The following is a 22853-nucleotide window of genomic DNA, read 5'->3' on the forward strand; positions in this document are numbered from 1 at the left end:
CACAGGCCAGGTGCTCCCCATCCTCTGTCATCTGCTCTCCCGCCCTCCAATGCCCACCCCCTCAGCTCACAGTAACTCGGCCTTCCCCCAGTGACTCTACTCAAACAGCTGTTTTGGTTACCAGAGATCTTCTCAATTGCCTAAATGCCCCCTCTGGGGCTACCAAATCTCCTTGTCTACACCGTGGAGAGCTTTGCTAGTGAAGTTGGCACGTTGCCGGCCACGAGCAGCATCGACCTCAACCGGGAGCAGGTTAGAAATGCAGAATTCCAGGCCCAGCCCCAGCCCCACGGAATCAGTCGGCACCTTAGCAAGGGGCCCGGCTTTGAGAAGTACTGTTGTGTTTTTGTTTTTTTTTTTTTTTTTCCTGTCCATCTTTAGAAGCTTCTTCTTCCACTTTGTCAAAGTAAGGAGTGGGAGCTGCCATCCTGTACATGATTTTACTCCCACGCCTCCGTGACTGGTAAGCAGCAGGCACAATTTGAACCCCAACCCTGGGTTTCCCTTCTCTGGTCTTGGGCTAGTAAGGCCACGTCCTGGTGGCGAAGAAGTCAGGATGGAAGAAAAAGAGCCCAAACACAGAGGGTAGATGTGGATGCTTATGGCTGATCTATCAGTTAGGATTTCTCAGTTGCAAGAAGCCGAGGTTTTCTGGCCAAAGAGAACTTATTTGAAGGATACCAGATTTTTACAGAATTGATGGAAGGTCTGAAGAGCCATGCCTGGAAATAGATGGGAAGCTGGGCCACTCCAAGGCCTCAGACGCAGGATAGGCAAGGATGGCCTTGTGGGGGAACAGTTTACTCAGAACGCACGAGAGGTGGGAATCCTACTCTTTGCCTTTTTTGTTTCGTTCTCTTCGAGATTCAGGTTCCAGGGAGGGCTTGTAGCTTGGCCCAGCTAGAGGCACAGACCTGCTCGTTAGTTAGGGGTGGGCCTGGCGGACTATATATATCATGGAAGAGTAAATGCCCCCAGAGGGAACCCGCGTGCTGGGAGGAAGGAGGCAGGCTGGTAGACGCTCACAGAACAACCAGGGTCCCTTCAGTGGTATCACTACCAAGCACTGTTTGATTACGGAGCTCATCTTCCTGTTGTCCTTTCGTCTCTACAACCTCTGCTCTGGCAATTCTCTCCGACACCTCTTGCCAAATTGTCATTTTTGCCTTGAGGTTCCCTACATTGCTGCTGCTAATCAGCCAGATCAAGATAGTCTCCAAACCAGCCAATGGCTGCCCCCTGCCTGCAGAACAAAGTCCAAATTTCTTGGTGCGCGTTAAGCGCGGGCCTTACCTGGCTTCCCATCCTTGCTTTTCATTTTGACTCCTCACCCTCTCCAAATACACCCACATGAGACCCGACAGCATTTCTGGACCCTGCCTTCCCACCCTGGGCCTGCCGTCTCACCGTGGCCGTTGCTGGAATTTCATTCCGCCCACCACCTCCCGGCCCATCACCTATGATCTCCGCGTCCCGAAACCCTCCCCGCTGCCAGCACTTCACCTGGTGCTTTCGGTCAGTAGGCTCATCCCAGGCGCCCCAAATCCCTGTGAAACTGAGCCATATATATAGGCCAGGGATCTCAAATAAGAAACTCTCTGCCTTGGCCCAGATGGAACTGTCACTATGCATGGCATCCGTGCAGGCCACTTGGCTCATCCTCGGTTCCTGCTTCCGGGAAGCCTTCCTTGGTTTCTCCAGTGCTAACTAATCTCGGGCTCTGCTCACTTAGCGGTTGGCACAAGCCTCTGCTATGGTTCTTACTGCATTTGCCTCCTGGGAACCTCTGCCTGATCCATTGCACCCCAAGGTCTTCCCAGGCAAGGCCTCTGTCTTCCAAAACCTTGACACTGATCATCTTATAGAGTAGTCACTCCACTGGTATTTGCATGATGTCCTAGAATCTTTGCTGCAACTCCAGCAAGTTCAATGGCCAGCCAGACCCCAAAGGGCCCTAGCCGTATACTTCACAACCTTCATCTTCCTCGTGCGGGAACCGAGACCCCACCTCAGGGCTGGGGCACCGTGTTTCTCAGCCTGATTCCTCACGATAATGTTTAAAGAAGCACATCTTCAGAAAAATAGGGGAAATTCTTCATCACGTGACCTGGCCTGATGCCCTTCTAGAGCATTCCACTTGGAATAAGAATTCATCCCTCCATTTCCTTTTTTTTTCAAAGTGCCTTCATGCATGTCAGATTACAGCCGGCCTTGAAGAAGGTGGAGCAGACCAGGCTTTAACTTCACGTGGAAGATGAAATAATGAAGGTTCGGAGAGGTGCAGTGATTTCCCAAGGCCACACAGCTGTTAGTGGCAAAGACAGGACCAGTGCCTAGATCTAACTTTCATCTCTCACCTGTCTGAAATTCCATAGCCCACGATCACTTAGGAATTTTCATCTGCTTTGGAACTGTCTTTCATTAGATCCATACTGGGAGTCCCGGAGTCCAACACTAGCCCTTCAACCTGATGACAGCCAGAGATTAGAGCCAAAGGTGGCTGTCACAGAGGTGACAGTTCTTCCCTGCCCCTCTGCCATAGGAAACCAAGCTTGGCAAATCTTGACTTCTCTGCAGTGCCGTTTGGGTTACCAAATCTCTGCACATTCTACTTCTGAGGATCTGAGAGGGCGTCTTAGCTCAGGCTGCTACAACAAAATACCATGGCCAAGGCGGCTTATAAACAACAGCCATTAATCTCTCTCAATTCTGGAGGCTGGGAAGTCTAAGATCAAGGTGCTGGCAAATTTGGCTCCTGGTTGAGGACCCAGTCCTGGCTTGCAGACAACTGGATGCCTTGCTGGGTCCTTACATGGTAGCAAGAGAAAGCTCTGGTCTGTCTGCTTCTTTGGGCACTAATCCCATGATGGGGTCTCCACCCTCAGGACCTCATCTCAACCTAATTACCTCCCGAAGGCCACGCCTTCTAATACCACCACATTAAGGCTTAGGGCTTTCGCATATGAATTTGGGGGGTGGAGGACAGATTTGGTCCATAACAGGAGATGTCAGCTCTTGCATCCATAAACTGCAGAGTGTAGAGCCTGGGTCTCTGTGCCTAAAGGATTTGGTGGAGTAAATGCTGCCATCCAAGGGACAGAAAGTGAAGCCTGAAGTGCTGAGTGCTAATGCTGACGGCAGACATTGAAATAGGAGCACGGTGCCTTTAAGAAGGATGAGGGCACATCTCTGGGGTGGAGCCCGGCCCAGTTACCCAAGCGCTTGGAAGCTGCTAGGACCTGCCCTTGTGGAGACCAGGCCTTGCGGTTCTGATTTGCAGTCCGGGCACCGCTCGGGGCCCCGCTCCCCTGCTTCCCGGATGCCACACGACTCAGCGTTGGCACCGGTGAGAGCCCTCCCACCCACACACCCACGAGCTCTCTGTGCCGTCTTTCCAAGCCCAGCGCTGACGGCTGTCATTTCCAAACTCTTCTCCAGGCCTTTCTTCTTCCTTTCAAGTTCAGGCCCTTCTCTTCTCTGTTTAAGATCAGCTTCCCCACATTTTCCCTTTCCTGCCGGTGCTGGGGGGAGCAGCTGAAAGTAAGGAAGAAAGCTGGTTTTCCAGGCTGACCTCCCCTGATGAAGATGAGCCCCCCCAGGCTGCTGGCTGAGCGCATGCTTTGAAGTGTGTGTGTGTGTGTGTGTGTGTGTGTGTGTGTGTGTGTACTGAGCTGGAATCGATGGCTCTCTGGAAAGGAGCAAGGTGTCCAATGCCTGCAGTATTCCGGGTGCACACAGTAAGTGCTCAGCACAGCACCAACTGGCAAGGATTAAGAAACGCAGAGTAAAAGGGGCTCCTGGGGGGCTCAGCTGGTTGAGCATCCAACTCTTGGTTTCAGCTCATGTCACAATCTCACGGTTGTGACCCTGAGCCCCATGTCGGGCTTTGTGCTGAGTGTGGAGCCTTCTTAAAATTCTCTCTTTCTCTCCCTTGTTCACATGCTCTCACTCTCTGAAAGGAAGACAAGAAAAAAGAAAGAAAAGAGAAGAAAAGCAGAGTAATGGAAGGAGGACTGGCCTGGGGAGTGGAGACACCTGGCTTCTCTCTCCAACTCCACCTGTAGCTTGTTCACAGCCCCTCGGTGTCGCTAAGCAGCCTCACTCTGTAAGAGGCAAACAACCCCATCTCACCTCCTCCAGCTGACACAAGACCAAGTGAGAGGCGTGATGAGACCTGTTCCTCCAAGGACCAGGGGGCAGAATCAAGATGGGTGGAAGTTACAAGGAGGCAGATTTCAGATCACAATCAGGAAGACATTTCCATTTACCAAAGTCCTTTCTACAGATTCCTAATCACCCAGAAAGCCTTCTCCTCTGGGAACTAGTCGAGCAGCAGACTGGTCATCTGGCAGTGATCCTGCACGAGAGGGACTGAACCCTGAGCCATAAGGCCCCTTTGAAATGGGACAGTCTGCATGTTGGTTTATGTGGAAGGGCTTTGGGAAGAATCAATGTGAGGCTGTAAGTATGTCGATTTTTCCGTGCCGTTTCCAGAAGGCTGGCCAAGTCTTGGGATGGGAGTTGGGTACTAAAAGCCAGGGGAGAGCAAACTGGCAGCCTGGGTTCTGACGTCACAGAAATGCCCTGCCGTTTTCAGCGGCACCTTTTGAGTCGAGAGCTTCTGTGTCTGCAAAGCGCATTGATGGAAGGCACAGGCTCTTCCTGCCTAGGGTCCCAGCGGTCTGACGCCAGTGGGAGTCACCTCCCCGCCCTGCAGAGCCCAGGGCTTCCCTGGCTGTGCCCAGAGTCGCACAGGGAGGAGGGCGATGGTGGGGAGGGCCACTCAACGTGGTGTGCCCTCAAACATGAAATCTGACTCTGCAAAGCTGGTAAGAGATCAGTCGGCCCTGCCCTCCTGGTGCTTCTTAGACTGTGATCAAAGGAAACATTTTCTCCTACCTCTTTCAAAGCCTACCCTTCAGCTCCGACACTGAGAACGTGTTCCACTCTGTAGTGGTCCCTTTGGTAGGATTCTGCTCCAATGCGTAAGAATTGACCAAGTGCAGAAGGCCAATTTTGGCGGTGGGCTTCTGCCGCCAGTGCCCCCCTCAGGAGCCCCTGCTCTACTCCCCACCATCCACACCCTCTGGTGTCTGCCTGCCTGTCTCCCATGTAGGGGAGACCACCTCCTTTGACTTGGGGAGGATAAAATGTTTTTGGTAGGGAAAACCAAAGATGAAGGGGATATCAGACATCCTTTTTTTTTTTTTTTTTTTTAAGCTGGTCCTATAGACTGGTGGAGAACCCAGCTTGGGGGCAGGGGTGGGGAGGGAGGGCAGAGCCTTGGGGCTCAAGGAGATGGGTCAGGAAACCTGAACACAAGTGTAACTGCTCTTTGGGACTCGAAAGAAGATGCATGGCTGGGTGGGGGGGGGGTGTGGTGGGTAGGGTCAAAGGGCCCCAGACTCCTCTGGTGCCCTGAGGTCCAGACAGATTAGGGACATCTGAGCCCCCTCCCCGCCCCCCCCCCCCCCGACTGATATGCCCACTGGGGATACCGGCAGGGGAGCGGGGCACCACAGAAAAACATTGGGAGCCCTTGGGAGGTAGGGGAGGGGAGAGGAAAAGCCCAGGCTGGTTTGAGAAGCAGTTAAGGAAGGAGAGTAACCAGAGTGGAACACAGATTTGGTCTCATTAGGGTTTTGTTGTTGTTGTTGGGGTTTTTTACATGAGAGTGACAGAAACGTGTTTACAGGCTGAGGAGGAACTCACAGAAAGGCAGAAGTTGAACGATCAGGACAAAGGAGATCATTGATGGATCAAAGATACAGGGAGGGCAGGAAAACAGGAAATGGGAGGGGAAAGGCAGGAGAGAGGTGGGGGCCCAGCGCTGGCCTTTATTCCACTACGACCTGGAAGGGAAGGTTGCTCACAGCCCCGTCTGCGGCCAGGGTCTTGGGGAAGTGGGAAATGGTCGCTTTGTGAGGCTGAGGGGCCTCTGGGCCCCCCGCCCCGGTGTAAGCCTCAGCTGGGAACAGGGGACACGAGGGGAGATGGCCGGAGAATCACAGGTGGGCCTGGAGAGTGTAGACATTCACCTACCCAGGCGGAGGGGGTGGGGGAGGCTGGTCTGAAGACCCAGGACGCCCTGCCCTGGCTCTGTGCCTAAGGCTGTAACGATAGGACATTGGGCACACAGGAAACTTCGGATTTCCACTGACTGCTTGGTGGAGCCAGTGGAAACTCATTTGCCTGGCTGAGGAGCTGATGAAGGTGGGGAAAGCTGGCTGGAGACTCACCGCCGTTCTTGGGAAAAGCAGAGCCTGTTATCAACGGCACTACCCTCTGCCTGGAAGAGCAGATATTCAAGGCAAAGCAAATTGCCCACGGCCCATCAGATTGTTCCCTGGGGAGGCAGTGGCCAGTGGAAACGATGAGAATTCAGTGTTCAGGAGCCCAGCCTCACTCTGCCTCTGACAGCTGTGGGACTTCGTTGAGGTCATTGCAACCTCTGGCCTCGGTTTCCCCTTCCTTTCGGGGGTATATTTCTGGCCAGCTGGGAGGGAGGGAGGGCAGCTCCACGTCATCTAGTGAGGGAGCAGCTTCAGAGGAGTTAGACCTTTCCAGAAAGTTCAGGAAGAGCGTCAAGAGCGAGGTTCTCCCCTCCTCTCCCCACCCCACTGGAAGCACAGATATCCCAGTCTGTGTCCCCATCACACGCAGCCTCCCGTCTGCCTCTTGTCGCATGCCCCAGCACTCGCACAAGCTTCTGTTGCTGCTGTCCCCAGCCCGGCTCCCAGGGCCGCTCCGAGCAGGCTGGGCTCGCTGGTGCGGTGGCTGCACCCAGCACAGAACCAGAGCGGCCCCGACTCACTGGCTGCAGGCAGCTTGTTCTCTGCCCCCTACGGTGACTGGGATTGATTTAGCCTGTTTCCGTGGCAGCACCAGCTGCATCTGCTTCCCCAAGAGGCTGAGTGAGTCACGGCCACCCACGCTAACCCTTGGCACAGCACAGCCCCACCAGGAGCACGGATAGTAAGTCAGCAAGAAGATGGCAGGGCACTTTGCACCGTCTGGTGGCTTCCTGCGCTGGGTCCCAGGTCTGGTGCAGATAGTGCACTGGGCGCAGGGCCCTGGGCGGGGCTCACCCACCCAGAAACCTGGCAGGTCTGCCCATGAGAGAAGTTAGAGAGCGGCTTCAACTGACTCCAGAGGGGCCCATCTTGGCGGCGGTCAGCAGCTGCAAGGCCTTATGGGAGAGCACTGCAAGTTTTCGGACTCTCAGTCCAGTGCTCTTTCCACTACCCAATGACCCGCTCTCAAACGTGTTTTTCACGGTCACCTCTGCACCCAGATCGGCCCCAGGTTCCTTCTGGCTCCCATCCGGGGGCCTGCCTTGATGACACACATCTGCCCTTCCCTCTGGTCAGCAGCCCTCAGCCGGGACTCAGGCAAATTCTCAGCCCCCACCCCGGATGTACTGCAGCAGAAACTCCGGAGGTGAGGGCTGACAGTCTGTGTTCGCACCGGCCCTCCAGGTGGTGCAGATGCCCGCCGAGTTTGATCACCCCTGGTCTAAGGAATGGGTCTGAAGCGGTGTCTTCCTGACCCCCGGAGGAAGGGAGTGTTTTGGTCCCTATCTCTGTCCTCAGAGCACAGCTGCAAGTGTCTCTCGGTTTTGTGTGAGCCACACTGGGGGGCTTGGGTAGGCGAAGACCCCAATGGCTCCAACTCTAGAGTTTTCCTAAATCATGTCCTTCCTCTAGATGGTTTGTGTCCCATGGTGAGAAACTGGTGCTTTTTTTCCTTTGTGGAAAAGGGCAGCACTACCTTCCTCACCGGGCAGAGGACCTCGTGGGGAGAAGGGAACCCACCCATTGGAAATGAACAACCCTGCCATGGTGGCCAGGCCCAGGACCCGCAGAAGTACTTTCCCGAAGAGCTGAGGGATTCCAGCTGAGGCAAAAGCCCAAAAATACTTACCGATGTGCATTATTTTTTGGTCTATCAGCCGCCGCCCCACCCCCCTTTTTTTTTAACGTTTTCTGATCACCTCTGTGCCGGACCCAATAAAGGACCCAGTGGCCTGAACTTCAAAGAGCTTACAGGAGGGTGGGAGCATTAGAATAGTTTAGGCCATGCCGAGGGAGCAAAAACCCCCAAAGTCTCAGTGTCTTAACATAACAAAGGCTTATCCTGCAAATGATTCCTATGAAGGTCTGCTCTGCTCCACAGAATCGCTCAGGGGCTCGGAGTTCTGGCTACCTTGGTCACTGCAGCAGGAGGAGACAAAGCTGGAGGGGGCGTCAAGCACCCGCCCAGAAGTGAATCCCGGCACTTCTGGCATCTCACCGAACAGAATTAGTCACGTGGCCCTGCCTAACCTCAAGGAGGTGCATGCAGGAAGCATATGCAGAAAGGAGAGAAAAATGGATAGAGTCTGACATTATGAGACGTAAGTACATGGAGAAAGACCGCTCATTTATTCATTTGCTTACTCTTCAATCAATCTTGACAGACTGTTTACCACACATCAGGCGTCTGGCCAGACCCTGGGGATAGCGTGTCCCCAGGACAGCTGGTCTCCCGCAATCCAGGGAGTGCCATTAACATTGTATTCTGCAGGAATAGCTCCCCCCCCCCCCAGTGGTGTGACGCAGGACCCCTGCTTTGATTCTCTTTGTTTATGTTCTGTCACTATTATCTGTCTTCCACACCAGAAAGAAAACTCTGAGAGCAGGGATTTTTATCTGAGTTGCTCGCTGCTCCATTTCTAGAGCTGAACACAGTGCCTAGGGGGGCTCGGTCAGTACTCAGTTAAGTGAATGATTCAACATGGATCGTTATCAACTGTTTCCCACCAATCCCTGCCTGCGAGGAGCTTACGATCTGTGTCAAGAGTGCTATAAACAATTGACTAAAGTCTGAAAAGAAGTTTCAGGGCAGATCGAGTGAAACACGTGTCAGGTAAAAGGTGGGCTATATAGCTTGGGGACACAGAGAGGCAAAAGGTCATTTGCAGCACAGGTGAGGTCGGGGAAGCTGGCAGACGAAAAACAGAGGTGCAGGGAGGTCAAGGGGCCCGACAGAGGGTGGGATGCAAAGCGGGTGGGAGGACCCTGCCATACCTCTTGGTCTGGGGTTTTCTCTTCTCCCCACATTAGTAACTGGAATCTTTATGCAGCAGTTTGTTTTTCCAGTAGGCTGCGTGTGGAAGCACAGCTTCTCTGGAAGGCTCCAAGCCCCCCAGGCTCAGAACTTGGTTCGCTTTCGGAGTTTCCTGCCCATCTGGCAGGAGAGGGGGGATCATCTAGCCCTCCCTGCCCTGCTCTGCCTCGAAGCACTTTCCCCCACGCCTGCTGCCCAGACAGCCTCCCAGAGGCAGTAGCCAGCCAGAGGGGCATCTGCCGGGAGGCTGGGAAGGCTCCACCTCAGCAAGGCTGGCCAGAGGATGGTTGAGCCAGAACCTTCCCTGCAGGCAAGAATGGGGTTCATTGTTTTCACTTAAGCTCGCAGTGAAAACAGAAGCTTCCCATCTGGCTTCCAAAGCGCTTTTGAAACCATTCTACCTACGGCAAGTCCATTAATTTTGCAGGGGCTCTAAAGACAGGGCACTTTCCGCCATTCGGGCTTTGTCACTCCATCCCCACGGCTGTCTCCCTCCTGCTTCTCTGCCCTTTCCTCTCTGGCCTGCCCTCCTTCCCTCCTGCAAACCTCTCCCTGACCAGCAGGCAAGCATTGCCCGAGGGCCTGCTCTACATCAGGCCCCCGCTTGGTGTTGGAGATTCCTGGAGGAGCAGGACGAAGGTAGAACATCAGGGGAACTTCCTGTGAAATGGCTGTGGCCCAACCACCACACCTGCCCGTGATACCTGCTTTCACCTGTTCCACCTTCTGCCCGCGCCCTCTCACAAAACACCTGCCTTCCTCGGATTCCCCACGTGCACCACGCAGTGAGCCAAGAGTTCGCGTGCATTCTTTCCTTTCATTTTTCACATCAGGGAGATTCTATTCGCATGGCCATTACCCAGATAGGGAGATTAAGGCTCAAAAGGTTATAGAAACCGTCCAAGGTCCCACAGCTAAGAAATGCCCAGCTGGGGTCCCTCCCAGTTCCTTACTGTGCCGCGCTGTCTCCACCGAAACTCGGCAGTTGACCGTCTGCGCTCAGAACAGAGAAATGGCTAGAACTTTAGCACTATCGCTACCACCCCTTCCTTTTGAGAGTTAGCTTAAAAAAAAAAAAAAGTCTAGTGATTTTTTTTTTTTCCCCCTAAAGACCAGGGATTAGAGATCAATGTCTCCTCATATCCCTGGCGTTTTAAAACCTGGATGTTTTGACCATTTCTCTACCCCCTAGACAGTAGGAGAAGCCTTTCTGACCCTGCCACTTTAGCTTTCTGGTCCGACACAAGGGCTGTGGCCTCTGCCTCAGGACTCATTCCTGGAGTTCCAGAAACTGCACGGGGCCTGGGCTGTCTTTTCACATCTTGGCGGGGGGGGGGGGGGGGGGGGGGCGGGGGGGCGGTTCGATGGTCTGAGAAGTGACTGGCACTGCTGGTCTACTGGCAGGCTTCACTCGTGTCCTCTTTTCACCCCATCGTCCCCTGGGAAGGGCAGGAAGTGGCAAAGACCCCCGTGGACGTTTCTGAAGGGTCGCCTCTGGGAAAACGGGAAACCCTGGAGGGCCGACTACGGGTTGCCGTGTGATTTGTACGTTGCATGTGGTCTTCAAGCATTCTCATAAACTAGCCAAATATCTACAGCTGGGTCCACAGCAAGACTTAGTTATTGTGGTGTTTGAGGCTGTCAAGTCTTGATTTGATTTGGGGGGTCATATTTCACCACGCTCACCCGCTCCAGCCAGCTCCAAGTCCCTACCCCAGAAGTATGGGGAGAAGAGGAAGTTGGTGGGGGGGGAGGGGGGGAGTAACGACTCCCCAGGTGGTCTTTTCGTGTCACCCAGCTCTCCCAGACAGTTTTGGTGCTGACTGCCTCCGGGAACACTGACTCTCCCCCCTTTCTTCTCATTTCACTCCTCCATCAGTACTCTGCAAAACCTTCACACTGAGCTTTGTCTCGAAGATAGCCTTCGGAGCAGTAATCAGGCCTCCATTAACTACAGCAGGAAGGGGGGCAGCTGTGGAACTAAAGGCATGCATCTGGGGATTCAGGAAGCATTGGGGAACCCACCAGCACCTGGTAAAGCTTGGGACCCGGGCCAGGTACAGGGTAAGGACCCCAGCACCTAAGGAGTCCGGTTCTAGAAAGACTGAGTTACTGAGGCAGGCTACCAAAGTGGGGACTCATGCGGTACAGGGTGAAGAACATTACCCAGCTTTAGCAGTCCAGGCAGGGATTTGTTATCACATCCATGGCTTGTTTTCTAGAGCTGAGGCTTAATAATATCTGAGTCCCAGAAGCAAGAGTAACTCTATGCTAAGTGGCAGGAAATTAAAGTTGAACCATTGATGTCTCTCCAGCTAAAGTCAGGCATACCAGACCCATAATTTTGTCCGCCCATCTCCCCCCATCCCACCCCACCCCCAGGTGGTGAACCCTCTGCCCAGTTACCTTTCCCCCCCGACCCCACCTAAGCATGGCTTCTACAGAATCATCAACTGTTTTGTATAACATAACCTTTCCCCCTTGGCCCCAGTTAACCAGTCCAAGGGGAACATCTATCTGACCAAAGATAGGCCGACGAGGGCCCTTCCTCGAGATATTTAACTTGGGAAGCATGGTGACTTCAGTAGACCCCATCAATGCCCAGTACATATACCCTCACCTTTACTCTCTGTTCTGACTTCATATGATGAATTTTCTTTAATGGATTCTCTTCTGCAATCCATTGGCCAAAAGATTCTCCGAATGGGTAGTGTGCCATTGGTAATCTGATGTGCTCCTTTTTCACTTAGGCCCAAAAGCCAAAAGATCAAGAATTTTGTCGTTTCCTTCATTGGGTTTCACATAGCTTCTTTTGGAGCGGTCAAAAGAGTCTTGCTTCATTTTGAAGCCAAAGGGTTCCTTTCAACACTACAGCTCTCTCCCCAGCCTCCAGAATCTTTCCTGAATCCAGAACCGCTGAGTGGCCCTTTTTATATCAGATACTGGGCCAAACCTTCCCCGATTTCAGTTAAACTCCTTAAGCTAGGAATTAGGTGAACATGGAGTAAGCTGTCTTTTTAAAGAAACAGACTGATTCTGACCTAGAACCATATTTAGCTATTTTTGTGCCGTGCGCTTATTTCATTTAGTAGATTGTAAACTTCTGTTACTATTTTGTTAGTTTGAGAGAGAGAGTGCGTGCAAGTTGGGGAGACGGGTAGAATGAGAGAGAATCGTAAGCAGGCTGCATGCTCAGGGAAGATCCCTGGGATCATGACCTGAGCTGAAATCAAGAGTTGGACGCTCAATCGACTGAGCCACCCAGGCATCCCTGTAAACTTTTGGAGAAGTGTTGGATATCTTTGTTTCCCTTGGCTCCTAACACTTAGTCAATATTCAATAAATCTGACTTCAATACATAAATGAATCATTCAATCACATTCCTTATGTTAAATATAAAATTCATGATTCAAGTATCATTAATCAAATAGATAAACCCATAGGATACATTTTAAAGTGTACTGTTATATATACTAGAGTGGTTTTAAAATAGACTCCAATATTGGGGCGCCTGGATGCTTCAGTCGGTTAAGCGTCTGACTCTTGATCTCAGCTCAGGTCATGGTCTCACAGTTTGTGGGTTTGAGTCCCCGTGAGGCTCTGCACTGAGAGCGTGGAGTCTGCTTGGAATTTCTCTCTCTCTCTCTCTCTCTCTCCCTCTCTCTCTCTCCCTCTCTCTCTCTCCCTCTCTCCCTCTCCCCCCCCCCCCCCCCCCCGCTCCTGTGCATGCACTCTTGCTTGAAAATAAATACTGGAAGAAATAAAAATTAAATAGACCCCAATGTTAATAAAATTGAGCAAAACAAATTGGTACTTTTACATATAGCACAGGGGCACAGAAATTCCTACCGCCTTGAAGGTGAGAGGAAATTGGAGGGCCCAGGCGAGAAAAAATATGCTATAAATTTATACCTTTGAGGGGCACCTGGGTCGCTCAGTCGTTTAAGCCGCCGACTCTTGATTTCGGTTCAGGTCGTGATCTCACAGTCATGAGATCGAGCCCCGCATCGGGTTCCAAGCTGAGCATGGACATAGAGCCTGCTTAAGATTCTCTCTCTCCCTCACCCTCTGCCCCTTCTCTGCTTGTGCTCTCTCATGAATTAATTAACACCTTGATTCTACTTGTAGGCTGGTGACCTGGGTGAGGTGCATACATACGTATGGATGAACACATAGGATTCTGGGCAGCTCAGTGGAAGCACAGAGGTGGGGAGAGACCCTTTGCTCCTGACTGCCTCTCCACGCCTCAAGTGTTCCCAGCTATACCTTGCTTTAGAATAGGTCAGATTGCTAGAGGATACCGTTTTTCTGGCCCGCCCAGCACCTATTCCCCCCCTCTTCTGGTAACAGCACCCTGATTTTCTGCTGGGGAACCACTCTTCCTCTACTGTCCATGCTGGTGACCTCATACTCCTGCTCCGGAAGTGGACACATGTCCCTGTCCTGGCCAAACGGTGGGTTCCATCTCCCTGGCCACAGTGTTGACTTAAGAGGAGCCCTACCAGTCAGCTCAGGCTAGGTAGCTGGAATAGAGCAAAGAGGGACTCTTTCCCACGGGCTGAGCCCAGAGATTTGGGGTGAAGTGGGGAGAGGAGGGGCACTGAATGGGGAGTTGGTGCCTGAGAATAAAACCGACCCGGGGTGGTCAGTTTGAGCCCGGGGCGGCTCAAATTCTACTCAGTTGAGCGCCCAAGCCGAGAACCTCCCTATTCTCAAGCCAGATTGAGTGGGTTCTTAATGCAACAGAGAATCCCATGGATGAATACAACTGCTGATGGTCCTGGCAATCATAGCGGGGAACGAAGGGAGAGAGGGCCCTGCCAGAGTCACGTCACTGTGGTGCCAACCTGGACGGGCTCCACTTCCGTGCCTTCCCCATTCTCTCCCCTGACGGCATCTCACACACAGGCAGTAGTCCTTGAGAGGCTGCCTGCAAATCCCAACAGCCCCGAGGGCCCCTGGCTTCCCTCTCCCCTTCCTGCAAAGGCACCAGTGTAGCCGGCGGGGAAGGGGTGGGTTTCCTGTGAGGGCACTTAAATGCGTTCAGAGCCATTTTTAGACTTTTCATTCTATAGACCAGAAAATTGCTGAAATTAGGAGACATTTGAAGTGGCTGTTCATCAAGCCCAGAAGCGATTTCTGCTGCCGCTATATTTAAAAGCCCAGCAGCAGGTTGTTTGGGCTTATGCCTTGCTGTTATGTAATAAACATAATGTTAAGCTTTGGAAGCCCCGCACGATGGTTGAGAAGAAGGAAAACAGCAGCCTCACAGCAATGCGTGCCCTGGAAATGCTTCGTAGAGGCTGGGGAGAAGGCAATAGAGCTTTCCGTGTTAAATAGTGTTAAAAATAACAGCGTGTGCACCGCAGATCTTAATTACTATGTAAATTCCCAAAGGAAACAGTAGAAAAGAAAAGAAAATGGAAAGGAAGTGGTGTATTAATGTAAGGGGGAAATGTAATCAACAACCAAATAGCTGTTTTTAACAGGACAAAGGAACTCAGGTGTGGGCTGATCTGTTGTAGGAAAGGAGATTGTATTAGTTTTCTCTGCTGTGTAACAAATGGGCTTGAGACAGTGCAGCTTTATTATCACACAGGTCCGTAGGCCAGACCTCCAGCCATGGAGTGGCCGTGTTCTCTACTCAGGGTCTCGGGAGGCTGAAATCAAGATGTCGGCGGAGGAGCCACATCTGAAGCATGGAGTCCTCTTCGGAGCTCATGTGGCTTTGGACAGAATTTAGGTGCCTTTGGTTGTAGGACTGAGGCTCCCATTTTCTTGTTGGTTGTCACTGGGCACTGCCCTCAGCTCCCAGAAGCCTCCCACATCTCACCATGTGGCCCCTTCTACAGGCTCTCTCACAACATCAGCTGTTAGCTACTTCAAGGCCCCAGCAAAACCACTCTCATGCTTCCAGTCTCTCTGACTTCTTCCATCTCTGACCTCTACACTGTCTTTTAAGGGGCTCACCTGGTTAGGTCAGGCCCACCCATCTCCAGGAAGGAGCTACACAGGATGTACACCCTGCGGGGGCAGGAATCTGGGGGGCTATCATAGAATTCTACCTCAGTGATCAAACTTTTGCACAAAAGCAGAGCCACAAAACATGTAATCTTAATACACTTCTCTTATGGACTGAAAGTTTATGTCCCACCAACATGTAGTTTTGTGCCCCCATTGTGATGGTATTTGGAACAGGGGGCTTTCAGGAGGTGATTAGGTCTAGACAAGGTCATGAGGGTGAGGCCCCCACAGTGGGAATGGCATCCTTATAAGAAGAGGTGGAGAGGCCAGAGTTCTCTCCTTCCACCATGCAAAGACAGGGAGAAGACAGTCATCTTCAAGCCAGGAAGAGAGCTCTCACAAGGAACTGAATTAGCCAGCACCTTGATCTTGGACTTCCAACCTCCAGAATCGTGAGACATAGATGTCAGTCTGTGGTATTTTGTTATAGCAGTCTGAATTTGACTAAGACAACTACAATACTGAAGGTCCCATTAATTTACCTCAATATGAGCCTTCTAGAAAACAAGTTCTTCAGAGGCTGTGAAAACATCCAATATCTGGGGTTTTCCAATGAATGCGTCCTTCCCTGTACACCTCATGTGTTTATTCATTCAACACGTGAGCTCCTATTCTCTTGGCATTGTGCTTGACCCCAGGACCGGGCTTCTTCTTCCCTCCCACCCACAGCATAGGGCTGAACCACTCACTAAAATCTGATTTGCCATCTTGTAGGTTGTTTAGAATTCCTCTCATCTGGCTCTATTCCGGGCTCTGGTGGGGGGGCGGGGCTTGACTCAAAGGAGGATTGAACCCAGCGATCTCAGCCCTAGAACAGAGCCCAGGAAAGGAGACCACCCCCAAGACCTCTTGCTCAGGGTCTTTCAGTCTCTTTTAGGCTCTTGTGATGAACCTTTCTCCACTCACTGTTCTCCACTTCCCTGCCGAGCGGGAAAACGAGCCCCATGTGAAAGCAGTTTTGGGACTGGGGGTCCCGCCATATCCTTGTTCAGGTTAAATTCACTTAAGTAACTGAGAACAGACAGAGTTAGATTTCCTAGGGCATTTCTTTATGCTGAGTGCTTAACCAGGAAGACTGTTAAACAGGCTACTGAGCTGAGGGCAAATAGGTGTGACCTGTTCCCCAACCTCAGTCACAGAAGGGACTTGAGGGATTGGCCCTTGGGGGTCCCATGTGTCTCCACAACCTAGATCTGCATCTTCTAGAATTCTTTGCACAATAGCAGACCTATTGTGAAGACTTCCCTGATCCCCACCCTCATGCCCCAAGCCAGTAAGATGTTTACTTCCAGCACCAGAAGAAGGAGGGGTGTGGCAGAAATGGGAGACATGCTAACCATAACTAACCTAAGTCAGATTGCTGGGCTGGCCACTAACCAGAGCTCTGCCTTGCCCTCTGGGGACAACATAAACACAAGGCTGGATCTCCACACAGTAGTCTGAAGGGTTAGAGCTCTGATTCAAAGTTAGCCATGCCCCCTCTGATGCTATTTTCTATTCCTCCCTTTGCAGAAGAGGTGCCTTGGTACAGACAACAAAAAGACCTCTCTACCACCTGTCAGAACTGAAGGGGGTAGCTTAATTTCTCTCAACTTCCATTTCCTCATCTGAAAACATACGGGTAATTATACCTGGCTTACAGGATCGTTTTTGAGAACTAGAAATTATATACCTGGCATTGTGCTTGGAAAACTAGCACCCCTTTAAGAAAGGGTTACTCCTGCTGTTACTGTTATCTCTGGCTCTGGGTATATAGTTTTTATGGCTCTGCCTCCTCAGCTAGGCTGTGAGTTTGAGATCAAAGATGACATCTTTACTGCTGCTGACAATTATAGTACCTGACAAAGAGGAGGTGCTCAGTCGGGGAATAAGTGTCGAGACTCTGGAATTTGAGCAAGGAGCAGCAGCCACTAGGAGCTAAGAGTCTCCTGCAGACAATAGGTCTGCAATTTTACTCTATTTTCTGGGTCAACGGTTCTCAAATTCTTTGTATTCAGGACACAGCCAAAGAAACAGACATATTCAGACACTTGTGAGTCAGCAATAATTGTAACTCTCTCTTTACTACTGAAGAACAATGTCTCTCGATATCTGTGAAAGCGATCGTGTGGTCCCACCATTTATTGGGATGCCTCTGATTGACCCTGTGGTTGGGTAGCTTACTTCCCTGACCTCCCTCACTAATGTGCACAAGAATTCTCACATGGTCAATTAACCACCATATTTCTTGGTCACTGGCTTGACAACACAACTTCCACTTTTTCACAGCACTGTAGGCGGTAGCTATGGTGGATTGGCCTGCCAGTCTCAGGCAGGCACTTCACCATTGTCCTTGGAATTCTGGGATTGAACTTTACAATTTTTATTTGTCAACAATCCTGAAGGTCCTTGACATGTAACCATTTGTAAATCATTTCGCTAAGATGCCAATTTTTAAAAATTAGTTTATTATACAACTAACACATGAGTGTATAAACACATATATACACCGCAGAATGCTCTTACAATAGAGAAATACACAGAGGAAAAACCTTTAGATGTCTTCCTCTTTTTGTATCAGTCAGAAGAAGTCATGTTATACTACAGTAACAAACACTCCCAAATCTCAGTGGCCTTGTAGCCACAAATGTTTATTTCTTGTTCACATTACGCATTTTTTATGAGTCTGCTACAGCTGTGTCTCTTGCCCTCCTCACTCCAGAACCAAAGCTGATGGAAAAACCTAACTCTGTCTGGAGCATTGTCAATCTCATGCCAGAAAGAAAAAGACAAGGCCAATGGTGCCCTGACTTCCAGAACTCTGTACAAAAGTGACCAATGTCACTTCTTTGACTAAAGCAAGTCGTATGGCCATTCCAGAGGTCATCAGCATGGGGATAACCTTACAGAGAGGAGCATGACAAAGGAAGAAACTGGAACTTTTGGTGAATGAGAACCTGTCTCCACCACCTCTTCCTAGGATGACTTCTTTCCCAGAGGTAACTGCTCTCAACTGTTCAATCCCTTTTCTTACGTATTTCAATTTCTATTTATTTATACTTATATAGAGAGAGGCATACACATTAACATGGAATAGTACCCATATTTCTCTGAAACTTTCTCTGTTCACTTAATATGTCTCAGATACCTTTCCATTTCTGCACCTAAAATCTACCCCACTCTTTCTAACAACTGTATGGCATTTCATGCCATAGTATCTTTACATTCTTGGTGTACTTTTGGATATTTTCAAAATTGTTTGCTATTATAAAGCCACGATAATTATCCTTATACATGCACATATATTTGTGCACACGTGTGTTTCTGAATAACAGGTTGCTAGAACTAAATTGTTAACGTAGAGCGTGTGTGCGTTACAACTTTAGTATTGCCAGTTTGCCTTGAAAAATGCCTTCATCAACACACACAGCCGTCAGCAATGATTTTCTGAATCCTCAGCGACTCAATATTATCAAACTTTTTGTTGATCTGATGAATTGTAAAAGTGGTAGTTCCTTATTTTCCGGTATTTAATGCATTTCTCTCTTTATCGATGAGGTTGGGCATTGCTTGCGTTTACCATCTGATTTCACATTTTTTCTGTTGTGAATTATCTGTTTCCATTCTTTGCCTGTTCTCTCGTGGTTGTTTTTTCCTTCACATTTGAAAGAGCTATTTGATATATTTTCTCAATAGTAATCCTTTGTCTGTACCACTGGTTGTAAATACAAACATCTCTTATTTACCATCAGGAACTTTTTTTTTTTTTTTTAATATTTATTTATTTTTGAGACAGGGAGAGACAGAGCATGAACGGGGGAGGGGCAGAGAGAGAGGGAGACACAGAATCCGAAACAGGCTCCAGGCTCTGAGCTGTCAGCCCAGAGCCCGACGCGGGGCTCGAACTCACGGACCGCGAGATCATGACCTGAGCCGAAGTCGGACGCTCAACCGGCTGCGCCACCCAGGCGCCCCCATCAGGAACTTTCTTTAAAAACCAGACACTGATGTTAAATGTAAAATGTAAAAGCAGGCCCTCTCCTATCAATTCATCACTACCAACCAGTTTCCTACAACACAGAAAAATGTCAATATGTGTAATATATCAGCATGTCAGTTGCACGAAACGAAACATTGCTTCCTGATGACCAAATGGTGAATATGACTTTTAAGGGCTATTTACATGTGTATAGTCACATGGCCTGAGGATCGTCAATAGCTGACTCAATCCCTTTGTTGCCATTGGGCACTTTCCACAATATTGGCATGTGATTCTGACATTCTTTCCGAATGGAAAGTTACCAGAGAACTCCCCCTTCCAATACCACTTTGTTTAAAATGTTATATTGAGGGCACCTAGATGGCTCAGTTGGCTAAGCATCTGACTCTTGATTTCAGCTCAGGTCACGATCTCACTGTCGTGAATTGAGCCCCGTGTAGGGCTCCAAGCTGAGCATGGAGACTGCTTAAGATTCTCTCTCTTTCTCTCTCTACCCCTTCCCCACTTGTGCACATGCTCTCTCTCTCTCTCAAAACTTAAGTTCAAATTTTAAAATGTTATATTGAATTTAGGGGATGTACAAATAAAACTTTCTGTATAAACCTTGCTCCAAAGCACGATGTACTGGAGAGCGACATTATGCTCTGTGAAGTCTGAGTGTCACAGCTAGGGGGGTTCTTCTGAGGAAAACTTTCCTGGGAGATTCTTCTCATAACTAGAAGTTGACCACCCTCTACCCATTTCTTTCCCTGTCCCTAGCAACCACCATTCTACTGTCTGTTTCTGTGAGTTCAGCTTTTTAGATTCCACATACAAGTGAGATCATATAGTGTTGGTCTTTCTATGTCTGGCCTGTTTCACTTAGTGTAACGCCCTTAAGGTCTATCCATGGTGTCACAAATGGCAGGATTTCCTTCTTTTTATGACTGAATAATATTCCAGTGTGTGTGTATACCACATCTTCTCTATTCATTCATCTGTCTATGGACATTTAGGTTGATTCCATGGCTTGACTATTATCAATAATGCTGCAGTAAACACAGGGGTGCATATATCTTTTCAAACTAGTGTTTTCATAGTCTTTGCATAAATACCCAGTAGTGGAATTACTGAGTCCTATGGTAGTTCTATTTTTAATTTTTTGGGGAACCTCCATACTGTTTTCCACAGCGGCTGTACCATTGTTTATAATTTTGTTCACGGCCTCTTTCGTCATTGCGCGACTTGCCATTCTCCTGTCCTCAAATTTGTCATTATTTTGTTTAAGGTTGCTGGGTTTGGAGTCTTGCTTTAAGTGACTTTCCTTATCTCCCAGTGTTATTTTTTTAAGTCACCTGCATATACATATATTTTAAGATTGTTAATTTTGTTTTACGCCTGGCTCTTTAGTCACAAGGAATTAATTATTGGGGAAGATGGGAGGTGAAGGAGGTCCACCTTTCCTCTGTCCCCAAAGCGGGCAGCATATCGGCCCAACACCTTTCTCCCACTGGTTTGAAATACACCATAAATTAAATTCTCAGCATTTAAAAAAGTGTGTTCTGTATCTTCAGGCACCAAATTTTACAATGCAGCCTGTGTGTAGGAGTGCAAATGTTGGGGAGCATTTACTCTACTAATCTACTCTACTACTAATCACCAGCGTCTGTGCATCAACACAGGCATTCTCTGCTCATCGTACTCACTGTCACACAGGTAAAAACTTTTTTACGTGACAAACTATTCTGAGAGCAAGACAACTGCTAATGATGCATGGCAAGGGATCTAAGTGAAATACCATTGCAAATAACGAGTCCTGTCGTAATAAGATCACGGAAGTTGCTAAGGGGTCATTTTCAGAATGCATTTTACTTAGGACCTTTATTGATATGATGCTGTTGAAGAATTCAAGGATTTAATAGCTCTGGGCTGAGTCCCTGGAAACATTCAGGTTCTACTGTGTTGGGAGCTTCCTGGGTCCCGGAGATTCTCCTGCAGCTGTTACCACCTCTGGGCTGGTCGGGGTTGAGACTTCTCCAGGTGTTTCCATCCCACATGCTTTGTGACGGGGAAGGCTGCCCTCTCTTGCCTTCATCGCTTTCTGTCCCCATCAGTCGCTCCTCATCCCAGGGCGGTCTGAGTGCCCCTTCTCCACGCCTCCAAAATGCCTCCTACAAATCTAGTCTAAGAAGTTTGAAGACGCGGAGTCGGGGTAGAGGAGCACAGGAGAGTTCAGATGATGGCTGACATTATGGCCGCTGCCTTTGAGCCCACTGTGTCCAGGGGGATGGACTTAAAGCACGTAACTAGCAGACGAGTTGACAGTTGCTCAAAGAGAGGGATGAACGGAGTAGAGTAGGAAAAGGGAGTGATCCAGAAGTGTGTTTCCTCTCCTCTCCTCCTCCCCTCCCCTCCCCTCCCCTCCCCTCCCCTCTCCTCCCCTCTCCTCCCCTCTCCTCTCCTCTCCTCTCCTCTCTTCTTCTCTCTCTCTCTCTCTCTCCCCCTCTCCCTCCCTGTCTCTCCCTCCCTCCCTCTCTCTCTCTCTCTCTCTCTCGCTTGCTCACACACACACACACACACACACACACACACACACACACACAGTGAAGATTAGATGACAATTTAGAACAAGAGGGGCCGTCTGGGCTGAGAAGACCATCTGAAAGCTGCGTCAAGAATTTTGAGAAAGCCGTGGCCAGTTGGTGGTGGCCAATCCGGGCCAGGCACCTCCTGGCCATGGGCTGCCCCCCAGCCAGCCCATAGGTACCCTTCTCATTCCTTCAGAGGGTTTCACCCCCAGAGACCAAGCCCTTGTGCCCCAGCCAGGGCCACTCAAACGTCCTGCTCAGCCACACCAAACTACTTGAAGCCACATCCCTGAACCCTGAAGGGTTCCCACCCTTCCAGGCCAAGGGGAGACCTCTCTGCTGTCCCCAGCTTTATCTTTAAAACTGAAGCCAGGTTTGTGTTGCTGATCATGTATCTGTGCTTGTTTTGATGTAAACATTATGTTTTCAATTTCATGCCTAACCCACCCTCCCCCCTCTCACGAGGTCCCAGTGTAAAATCCAGTACTGCTCTGTGCTTCCTGGTACTCATTACAAGTGTAATTAATTCGTGTTTGCCCAGTCATTTAGCTGCTGTCCTTCCCACAGGACCGTCAGCCCCTACAGGGCAGCTGCTGTGTCTTTCTTGCTCACCACATTCTCACGGGCTCACCAGTGACTGTTGAGGGTGTGACTTTTAGCCTCCGGGGTTATAAGAGCCTTCTTATAATAAGGCTGACATGGAAATTCCAGTCTCATGCAGATCAAGTGTCCCTGCGTCCTTTTACAAGCAGAAATATCTGGACAGGTGGCTCACGAAGAGGTCATGGTTCCCCCAAGGGACCAGGTGAGAGGTGCTATCACTGCTCAGGGCCCTGTCAATACTCTTGGCGCTCCCCATTGACCGTGAGACTATGATGTCACCTGCAAATACATACAAAAGGTGCCTATTCTGTTAAGCTCTCTAAGGAGAATTACTTTAAGCTCATTCTTGCTGTATTAAGTACATAACATCATAACTCACAGTTTCCCAGATTCAGTTCAAGGGCAGAGATGATTTGGTAGTTATTTGATTTATAGAAGTTTTCTCAAGTTGGAGAAGAAATTGAAGCATGTTTTGCTGAGGGTAGGAAAACAACTCCATTTGGAAGAGGAGCTAATATCTCAAAAAAGTAATTGTAAATTATATCAATTGCGCTCACTTTTGGGTCTGATTT

At 49.8% G+C, this 22853-nt stretch overlaps 1 long non-coding RNA gene across 1 annotated transcript; it reads left to right on the plus strand.

The window, feature by feature from the left end:
* The first annotated feature begins 3185 nt into the window (after nt 1–3185).
* On the plus strand, nt 3186–21454 carry LOC113601369 (uncharacterized). The gene is made up of 5 exons (XR_003422601.2): nt 3186–3346; nt 3964–4461; nt 8176–8395; nt 17834–18110; nt 20665–21454. It is a non-coding gene; the product is annotated as an uncharacterized LOC113601369 (long non-coding RNA).
* The last annotated feature ends 1399 nt before the right edge of the window (nt 21455–22853 follow it).

This window comes from Acinonyx jubatus, chromosome B3, assembly GCF_027475565.1.
Source record: "Acinonyx jubatus isolate Ajub_Pintada_27869175 chromosome B3, VMU_Ajub_asm_v1.0, whole genome shotgun sequence".
NCBI classification, from domain to species: domain Eukaryota; kingdom Metazoa; phylum Chordata; class Mammalia; order Carnivora; family Felidae; genus Acinonyx; species Acinonyx jubatus.